Consider the following 11552-nt stretch of genomic DNA (forward strand, 5'->3'; position numbering starts at 1 on the left):
CCAGGATGCAGCCAGGGCTCGAAATGGTCAGAACAGTTTTTTTCTTTCTCTCATCATGGCTTCTCCCACCTTCATGCACTCTAGGTCTCTCCTCCTCTTCCCCTAGGCTCTAGTGGCCCCAGCGTGGCCTTCTTTGCCTTTTTCTAGTTGTAAATTGGTTATTAATTTGTGGGAAAGAGAGATGCTGGGACCGTCTGTTCCACCATCTTCACCGGAAGATAATTATTTTTTAATGGTTGTTTTATATTTCTTTTGTTCCTTTCTTTTGCTTTTATTGTTTGTCTTTGCTATTTTTTGCTTTTGGTGTGTGTGATTATATACCTTTTCTTTTTCCCATTTGGGTCTCTGTTCTACTAGTGTTTTTTATTCGTTCTTGTGTATTTATGGTGTTATATATCACTTTTTTGATTCCAGGCGTAAGACTTCTTTGAGGATTTTTTAAAGGGCTGATCTTGTGAAGGTGAATTCCACAGTTTTTGTTTTGGGAAAGAAACTATTATTTCTTCATTTATGAAGGAAAGCTTTGCTGGATATAGTATTCTTGGACACCCAGATGACTGTCTGTTGCTGGCCTTTAAATTTTTTTAAAACAATTCAACTTGATTGTATTATCTTCTTGTAATTTCCAGATTTATTACTGGAATTGTCAAATATACACTAAAAGAGGGAAAATAGCAAAATACAACCTAATGTTATCATCACACAGCTTCAAAAATTCTCAACATATTGCTATTCTTGCTTCCTCTGTCCTTCCCCCACTCCAATTTTTTTAGGGTGGAGTATTTAAAATCAAATCTCAGACATCATGTCATTTCACCCATAAATATTAAATATGTATTATTTATTGATAGGTATTTTTAGAGTATATAGTAACCATCCCATTATTACACCCAAAAGAATTAATGGAAATCTTAATGTAATACTTATTTTATACTTTTATTTTCAGGAAAGTCTCAAAGGTGTCTTTTTACATTATGTTGTTCCCCCCAAATCATTATCTAAATGAGATCTTAACTTTGCAAATTGCATATCATGGTTATGTCTGTGAAGGCTCCTTTGTTCTATAGCAGTCTCCCCACTGCTGTTCCCTTTTCTTCATGACATTGACTTGGAGAAACTGGCTTATTTGTCCAAGTATGTTCATTCTGGATTTGGCGGATTGCTTTTTCATGTCATCATTTAACTTATTAACTGAAATTCAGATCTAGAAGCATTACTGAACTTAGGTTGAACTTCTCAGGTGAGAATACTTCATAGGTGGTGCTGTGTGCTTCATAGTGCATCACATTGTAAGGTACAAAATACCTGGTTGGCCCATGTTAGTGATGTTAAGATTGATTGGTGGAGTCATGTGGGGCCAGCCTAATTCCTCCATTGTAAAGTTCCCCAGTATCCTTTACATAATGGTTTTAGCATCCATCTGTGATTATTGCCCACATGTATTATTTCATTAGGGGTTGTAAAGTGGTGATTTTCTAATTCTATCATTAATTTTTCATTTGTTAAATTCTTTTTCATAAAAGAACTTTTCCTCATCAGTCTTGTAGGGACAATGAAATCGAGTTCATACAGGACAGATGGGATTTCTTCCCTTTATTTCTTCATTTCTTCCTTTTATTTATCAATTTGGAGACTAAAAGTTTTTGCCCTACCAACCACCAGTGATGACAAATGAGATGATTTACTTTTTGTTTTTGTGTTTTTAGAGTCATTGTAGACTCACAATTTTTTATATTTTTGTTGTGTTTTGGCCCAATATAGTTATTCTTTTTGATTCTCAAAGTATCCCAGGTTAGGCAAGTAGGAGCCCCTTAACAATTTATCCTGTTTCTTTTTGACATGATTCCATATATTGTTAAAAGTCTCCTTGCTTTCTGGAACAAGATGTTCTAGGCTAAGCTTGTTTATTTTCTTCATAGATATGAAGTAAGCCATTTCTTCAAGAAGTTCTTGTTCCTTTTATTAAGTATGATTTGTTAATATTCTGTTTATGGTTTTTGCATCTATGTTCAAGAGTGAGATTGAATATATATGTATATATACATACACTGTCTAAACTTGTTTTGTTACCAAGTTTTTAGTAGCTTTACAGAAAAGTTAAACAGTAGTTTCTCTTTTTCTGTGCTCTGAAATAATTTGTATGCTTGGAAATATCTGTTCCTTAATTATTTGTTTATTTACCTGTAAACCTTCTCAGGATAATGATTTCTGAGGAAAACATGTTTATCTACTGATTCCATGTCTGTAATAATTATTTTACTACCAGCTCAGCTATGATTTAAACAAAAGAAATAGTTTTTAATATTTTTCCATAGCGTTTTGGGGGTGTTTTCTACTGGGAGAGTTATCTCAGCACAGCTGGTACACTATATTTACTCTTGATTTTTTTAAAGTGAGAGAAAAATGGAAGAAAAAGTTTCAGTTACCCCAGAGCCTAACTCTTCATTCTCTTTTATTGTTGAATGGTTGTGGCTTCAAAGTCTTGGTTATAAAGTCTCTTCCCTCACACAACTTCCCGTCCCATTTTTCTTGCTTTCCATCATGGCAGAATTATTCAAGACATGTTTATGGGATTTCCAACAGAGCTTTAAAATAAAAGATTGGCCACAGTATGATACCCTGATTACATTTTCTGTTTCTCAGATACTCAGAAGAAAAAAAAAAGAAAAAACACAATTCTGCCTAAACTACTAAATGTTTTGGAAAATTATAAAATCCGACTTTTCGGAACATCACAGTGAGTGGCAAAAATGCAAAAGGAGTTTACAGTTGATCCAGCACAGTCAGTTGTTGGGTACAGTTGGGTTTACAAAAGGTATTTTCTCTGTAGTTCACTACTCACGTATGAGTATAATAAAGTCTCTAAAGTTCTATTAAGCATTTTAAAAAAGAAACAAAGGCTTCTACTTCTGGCCCAGATGGAGTGACAAAGACCAATTTATTCTCATGCTTGAAACAACCGAAAAACAGACAAGACATATGAAACAATGGTTTTCAATTCACTAGATATTAGGTAGTGAAGGGCAGTGATCTTTTGATGATGGTAAACAAATTTGGCAAGCCCTGCGGTTGCTCCAGCTTACCTCCTTGAGAGAGTTTCCAGGTTGTGGTGCAGAAGGAGGAAACTGGGCAAAGCCTAGCAAATTGCCTGAGTTGAGGAGGTGAGCTTTGAATCGGGAACACCAAGGTAGAGTTCACACAACAGAGTACCAACGAGGAGAAAACTGCACAGAGAAAGAACCCCAGAGCCCTGCAGAAGGTTCTCTTTGAGTATTCAGAACAGTGCTGATCAATACATGCATGAGAGAAAACCACGATTGCCAGAAAAAGAACTCCCCAAAAGGATTAGAGAGGAGTACCCACCACTCACAAAGAGTAGGAAATCATGCCTGTTCCCACAGCTAACCTGCAAAACCTCACAATTTGCAGAGCTCTAGGTAGAGTGCTAAAAATGGTCTTGCCTCAGTGATAGCGAATAATTAGCCCTAACAACGTTAAAAGCAAGACTCAAGAGGATCAAACAGTTTCCAAGTAATTTAAATGCAACCCAGAACAAAGCTTAAGAATGTTTACATAAATACAAAAATTTCCAGTACCCAATAAGGTAAAAATCACAATGTCTGGCATCCAATCAAAAACAGCAACCGCAAAAAGAGGGAGGAAAATAAAACCCATAAAAAAGGAGCAAAATCAATCAATCAAAACCATCCCCAAATTGACACAGAGGTTATGAAATAGCAGACAAAGACATTAAAACAGTTTTTATAATTGTACTTCATGTGTTCAAGAAGTTAAGTAGAGACATGGAAGATATATTTTAAAAAAATCAAACTTGTAAGATAAAAACTGTAATATCCAAGATAAAAGAATCCCTGGATGGGATTAGTAACAGATTAGATATTGCAAAAGAAAATGTTAGTCAACAACAACAACAAAATACTAATAGAAAGATTCAAAACAAAATACAGAGAAACATAGAACTAAAAAATTGAAATGACAAAATATCAGTTAGTTGTGACATAACTTCAAGTGGCTCAATATACATGTAATATGAGTTCCTGAAGATAGGAAGGAATGGAGAGAAAATGCTATTTGAAGAAATAATGGCCAGAAGAATGTTCCAAATTTTAATAAAGAAATACAAACCCACAGATCCAAGAATCTCAACAAACTCCAAGCACAAGAAACATGAAGGAAGCTACACCAAGTCACATCATAATCAAATTGCTCAAAACCAGTGATAAACAGAGAATCTTAAATGTAGCCAGAGAAAATGACATGTTTTATATAGAAAAACAAAGGTAGATATGATAGCATATTTCTCATTTGAATCAATATATACAAGAAAGTAATAGAACAATATCTTTAAAGAACTGAAAGAAAAAAGATGTGTCAGTCTAGAGCTCTATACCCAGCAGAGTATATTTTACAAATTTAGATGCAATAAAAGCTTTTTCAGACATACAAAAGTTGAAAGAATTCATTGCTAGTGGACCCACACTACAGAAAATGTTACAGGAAATTCTTCAAGCAGAATAAAAATTATGCCTAATGGAAATGTGGAGCTATAGAAAGTAATAAAGAGCACTGGAAATAGTAGCTATATGGTAAATTCAAAATATTTTCTCTTATATTTGAACGTTTATAAAATGTAATTGAATAAACAAAAATAGTGTTGCATGGAGGTTATAACATAGATAACTCATTACCTATAAGACAGACTGCAGTAAGTTAAAAATATATACTATAAACTCTAAAGCAACCCTAAAATAACCAGAGATTTATAGCTAATAGACGAACAAGAGATCAAATGTAATTATGAAAAATATTAACTTAATCAAAAAGGAGGCAGAAAAAGAGGGAAAAGGTAACTAAGAAAAGGTGGGCAAACATAAAATAAATAGAAAAATTATACATTTAAACCTAACCATGATCACATTAAATGTAAAAAGTCTAAGCACCAAATTAAAAGACAGAGATTATCAAATTGTATAAAAAAAGAGCATGATCCAACTGTATGTTGCCTACAGGAAGTATACTTTGAACAAAAAGACACAAATAGGTTTAAAGTAAAAGGATAGAAAAAGATATACCATGCTAACATTAAGAGAAAGCTATAATGAATATATTAATATTACGCAAAATATATTCCATGGTAAAGAATATTACCAGGAATAAAAAAAAATGTCATTTTTTTAAATGATAAATGGTCAGTTTATTAGGGGGCCATAACAATCCTACAATGCACATACTTAGAGTTTCAAAATGTATGAAGCAAAAACTCAAGGAAACAGCAGAAGAAAGAGACAAATACAAAAAGTCAGAGATTTAAATACCTCTCCTTTAATAATTGATAGAACAAGTAGGCAGAAAATCAGTAAAGTACACAAGACTTAAACAGCATAATCAACCAACTTGACCGAATTGACATTTATAAAATACTCTGGACATTTATAGAATATTCTGCCAGAATACACATTCTTTTCAAGTGTAAATGGAACAGTTACCAAGGTAGACCATGTTCTGGGCCATAAAACAAGTTTTAATAAATGTAAAAAGATCCAAATCACACAAAGTATGTTTTCTAATTAGAATGGAATTAAGTTAGAAATAAATAACGAAAAGATCTCTGAAAAATTCCCAAAATATTTGAAAATGAAATAACTGTTGCTAAGTAAATCATGGCTCAAAGAGGAAATTAAAGGAAATTATAAACTATTTTGAACTGAAAGAAAATGAAAACAACATACTAGAATTTGTGGGATCCCACTAAAGTATTACTTGGGAGGGGGAATTTATAGCACTAAATGCCTGTGTTAGAAAAGAAGAAAGGTCTCAAAACAATAACCTCACCTTTCACTTTAAACTGGGAACAAAAAAATAAATGAGACCTAAATGAGACCTAATGTAAGCAAAAGATATATAATAAATAAATAAATAATAAAAAATAATGAAGATCAGGACAGAAATTAGTTTAAATTGAGAACTGAAAAATAATAGAGAAAACCCATAAAAATGAAAGGTGGTTCATTGGGAAAAAACAATAAAATGAATAAACATCTAACACAATTAACACAGAAAAAAAAAAAAAGAGAAAATAGTTAAATTACCCTATTGGAATGATAGAGGGAATATTACAGACTGCACAGAAATTAGAAGGATAAGAAAATGCTACAAACAATTCTATTCATCTAAATTCAACACCATAGATGAAATGGACCGATTCCCAGCTGACCCACAAGCAACCAAAACTCATTAAAGATGAAACAGATAACCTGGGTAGTTCTGTAACTATTAAAAAGATTGAATTTGTGGTTAAAGTCCTGTCAAAAAAGGAATCTCCAAGCCCAGATTGTTTCACTGGAATTTTCTACCAAACATTTAAACGAGAAATAGTATCAATTTTACACAGTCTCTTTCAGTACATAGAAAAGGAGAGAAAACTTCCCAACTCATTTTATGAAGCCAGAATAAATGATGCAAAAACCAGACAAGGATAGTAAAATAAAAAAGAACACTACAGAACACAAAAATTCTCAGCAAAGAACTGCCAAATCAAACGGAGAAATATAGAAAAAGAAAAAAATACAACCAAGTACAGCTTATCTGGGAAATTCTAGGCTGATTCATTATTTTCAAAAAATCAGTCAATGCAGACCATCACCTTAACAGTTTAAAGAAGAAAGATACCATCAGTTGGTGCAGAAGAAACATTTAACACAATTCAATATTCATTCATGATAAAATCTCTCAGCAAACTAGGAATAAAAGAGAAGTACTTCTACCTGATAAAGGGCATCTACAAAAAATCCCCACAGGTAACATCAAACTTAGTATGAAAGTCTAAATACTTTCTACCTAACATTGGGGAAAAAAGCAAGGATGTCCATTCTTCCCTCTCCTATTGTACTGGAAGTCCTAGATAATGCAATAAAGTAAGAAAAAAATTAAAAGCATACAGATTGGAAAGGAAGTAACAAAACCAACTGTATTTGCAAATACATGATTATGATTGTCTATGTAGAAAATCCCAAAGGAGCTACCAAAAACACTACCAAAAGTTTAAGAGAGTTTAGCAAGGGCACAGGATATAAGATGATCACAGAAAAATTAATAGTATTTGTATATACTAGCCACATAAAATTGGAAGTTGAAATTATAAACTGATACTATGTAAGATGTAGGGATAAGATAGTGGGAAATGAAATAAGGTTAAATCTAAGAAAACATGTAAATTTGTATACTAAAAACTAAAAAATGTTGATGAGAGAAATCAAAGAAGACCTAAATAAATGGAAAGGTGTACCTTGTTCATGGACAGAAATTCTGAACACTGTAAAGACTTAATTCTCCTCACAGTGATCCATAGATTTTATGCTATTCCATTCACAATCCTAAGAGGATATCTTGTATATTTATAGACAAGCTGATTCTTAAATGTATGTGGAAAGGCAAAGGAATTAGAACAGATAAAACAATTTGGAAAAAAGTACAGTTGAAGGAATTTACATTACCCAGTTTTAATACTTACTATAAAGCTGCAGTAATCAAGACAATGTAGTATTGGCAAAGAGAGACACATAGATCAACAGAAGAGAATAAAGATTCCAGAAGTAAATGTATACAAACATGGCCAATAGATTTTTGACAAAGTTGCAAAGCAGTTTAATGGAGAAAGAATAATCTTTACAATAAATCCTGTTAAAAGGAAATTGGACATCTATGTGGGAAAAGAAATGCAAAAAGCAAAAAAAAACCCTTCACCCTAAACCTTATTATACCTTATACAAAAATTGACTTAAAATGGATCATATATGTAAGTGGAAAATGTTAAACTATAAAACTTTTTAAAGAAAACATAGGAGAAAATCTTTGTGACCTAGGATTGGGCAAAGAGTTCTTAAAAGTGACACCAAAAGCACAATCTATAAAACAAAAACACACAAAAAATGATAAATTGGACTTAATCGAAATTAAAACTTTTTCTTCTTATAGTTGAATATACACTTACCATATAACCAGCAGTCCTGCTACTGGGTATTTATTCTAGAGAAATAAAAACTTATGTTTGCAAAAAACCTGTGCATGAATATTTATAGCAGCTCTATTCATAATTGCCTCCAAATTCCCCAAGATACCACTCAATAGGAATGGATAAATAAACTGTGGTACATCTGTACCATGGAATACTACTCAGCAATGAAGAGAAACAAGCTACTGATAAATGCAGCAACTTGGATAGATCTCAAAGGCATTATGCTGCATGAAAAAAGCCAGTTTCAAAAAGTTGCATGATCCTATTTATTTGACATTCTTAAAAAAAACCCAAAATCATGATGTTATAGAACAGATCAGTGGTTTACCAGGGGTTTGGGGTGGGCCAGAGTTGGTCTATAAATGAATAATAGCATGAGGGAGTTTCTGGGAGGATGAAGGAACTGTTCTGTATCCTTAATGTGGTGATGGCTAAACAAATCTATGCATGTATTAAAAGTCATAGAACTGCACAGCAAAAAGTCATTTTTACTGTATGATAATTCAAAAAAATATTTTTTTAAATAAAAATTGTAAAATAACTCAAATCTCACTACTAGAAGTAACCATTATTAATATATTTCTCCTATGTATGGTATATACTTTTTTTTTTACAAAATAAATGAGATTACAAAATACAGGTTATCTTGTAATTTATTTTTAATGTAACAATTTATTGTGAACATTTTTGCTTACAAATACACATCTATAGCAAAAATCTTACAAAATTTTACATTTTAAAAATGTATATGTCAATTATACTTCAACAAAGCTGTTACAAAAAATAAATGACTAATTAGACTAAGATATATGCATAATTTTTAAATGATGAAATATCATTTTTATCTTCCTCCCAAAACAGATGGATCCGATGCAGCAGGCAGAGAGGCAGCTTTGGAACTTTCCATGGGGTGGGTCATGGTCTTTATTACTCAAGGCCAGGTGGCAGGTATCAGCATGGTGTGTGTGTGTGCGTCAGTGCACAGAGGTGCAGAAAGCAAGACAGGGAGGTAGGGAGAGTAGTACAGATACTGTACTCATTGGAACTGAGAACTGAGGAGTGACAAACAATGGAAAATTATGAGTTAAGTTGTTTATAGACTTTTGAGAGTTAAATTCTAAGTTTATAAAATTTGAACTTCTTGCCACGAAACCATCCTTTTGGGGACAAGAAACTGACATTACAAGGTTTTAAAGGCTAACCATCTGACTGTGTTTCTCTGTTCATTCATTTACTAAATATTGTATGCCTACCCTATGACAATTACTGGAACTGGAGAAGTGTGTATTAGTTATCCATATGTGAAGTGATACAGGCTTAAACTACAGTGCTGTATCGACTATAATAAGACCCCTATAGACTGGGATTAGCATTAGGAAATAGACGTATGTGAGGCTGGCAAGGAATCCCTTACATGGCGATGGGTTGGACTCCTGGGTGCTGTCATGTTCTCTCCTCAAGCCTGGGTAAGAAAGGCTGCAAGCCTGCAGCTCCAGGTTTCTCTGACCTAGTGTGTTTCTCCCTCCTCTCAGGCTATGAGCACCTCCAAACATGGGGCATGCTTCATTGGAGTTAGGGAAGCACTGGGGATCTGCACCGACTCACCTGTGTCATCTGGTGTAGATTCTTGTGGTGTTCTCTGCTGTTATCATTGACAGCAGTGGAGATGTTGAGTGAGAAAGGGTTTGAGGGGGAGGATGTTGCTTTCAGCACCCAGTATATAGGAAGCTCTTCACAGTTTGCTGAGTGAATGGAGGAATGAAATCCTTTGAATTACAGTATATTCCTTAAGGTGCTTCAAAAGAAAGGACAAGAAGGGCCGAGCCCGTGGCGCACTCGGTAGCGTGCTGCGCTGGGAGCGCGGCGACGCTCCCGCAGCGGGTTTGGATCCTATATGGGAATGACTGGTGCACTCACTGGCTGAGTGCCGGTCATGGAAAAAAAAAAAAAAAAAAAAAAAAAAAAAAAGAAAGGACAAGAAGAAGAAAAACCAAAACCCTCATCTCAAGTGCTTACTCTAACTAAATATTAATGACTGCCTGGACTTCTAGGCTGAGTGGAAAATTGATTCTGGGTATCAGTTCCCTGAGAAAATGTGCCAGGTGTAATCATCAGTGTCTACCTAGTTCACAGGAGAAGGGATGGAGACGAGGAGGCTAAGCAGAGACCCAGGAGGAGTTCAGACTGGGACTGAGACTTCATCGGCAGAGGGAGAGTTGAAGCCGTGCAAATAGACACCTGAAAGAGGCAATGTGGCCAGAAAGGTCGCACCTCACTGGAATGCCTTCTCGGTCACCTTCCTCCCCAATTCCCAGCCACCTTTCAGGTGGACTGGGTAGGAATCGTGACCATTGGCTGTTTCTCTCTCTGTCGTGCTCTAACCCACTGAGCTAACCAGCCAGCCCTTGTAGCTATTTTCTTTAGACATATTTAATATTACGAGTACGGATTACTGTTGATTATAGATAGAGCATGCATTTTGCTGTTCTAGGTTTCAATCCTGGCTCTACCACTTACTAGCTCTGTGATATTGGACAAATTTCTTAACCTTTCAGAGCTGGTTTTCTCACTTGTAAGAATAGAATGATAATAACATGAGAATTTTGCAGGACTACAAACGAAGTGTTTAATAAAATAGGTGTTCAATGAGTGGTAGTTATTATGAGCATTGCAAAAATATTCAAATGCAATAATGCTGTATTTGCCAATGGGATATCACTCTTAAGGAAGTCAACTTATAAAAAGTCAAAGATTTAAGAATATAATATTTTCAGGATGTTTCTATTACCAGAATTTGGTGCATAATCCCAGCAAAATAATTTTCGTATTAATTAGCTGAATGCTGCTGCAACTGGTGAAAACTTTGTAATACAGAACTAAGTAAAATAATGGCAACCATTTAAATGTTATACTGACTATATCTGTTAAACAGCGTAATAAAATTGGCAACATATAACTGCATCCGGCTCATCTCCATTTCATTTCTCCCTGATCTCCTATAAAATCTCCCTGGTGATTTTCTTTAGTTAAAAGTACAGTATGTTCTGCCTATTGAATAATATCTTGTACACACACAAGCAACCTTGCACATGGAAAATGTATTTAGGATGTTTGCCATTTTCTAGGTTTTGGTGATTTTCTTAAAATTTCTAGTCACATCAAAAGACGCCCACCCTTTCTCAGCTGATTCTCTAGAATCTCCTGTGAGTTCTCCATACACTTCACAGAATCGCCTACTTTTTGATCAGGAAGTATGCATTGACTCCTCTCCAGATAATGCTTAACTATGTTTCTGTGGCATTCGGACACATTCTCCCTGTGGGTTCTATGTGGTTTCTTTATCAGCCCTTTTTAAAATAATGTGGCTGTGATCTGTCCCCGCTTTCCTGAGCCTCATTCCTTACCCGCATGTGTTGTATGCTCCAGCTACTCCAGCCACTTCTCGTACCTCACACACGGCATTCCCCCTCCTTCCTCTGTGCCATTTCCCATCTTGCCCTCACTTCTCAGAGTGTCT

The sequence above is a fragment of the Cynocephalus volans genome, chromosome 16, assembly GCF_027409185.1.
Source record: "Cynocephalus volans isolate mCynVol1 chromosome 16, mCynVol1.pri, whole genome shotgun sequence".
Classification (NCBI taxonomy): Eukaryota; Metazoa; Chordata; class Mammalia; order Dermoptera; family Cynocephalidae; genus Cynocephalus; species Cynocephalus volans.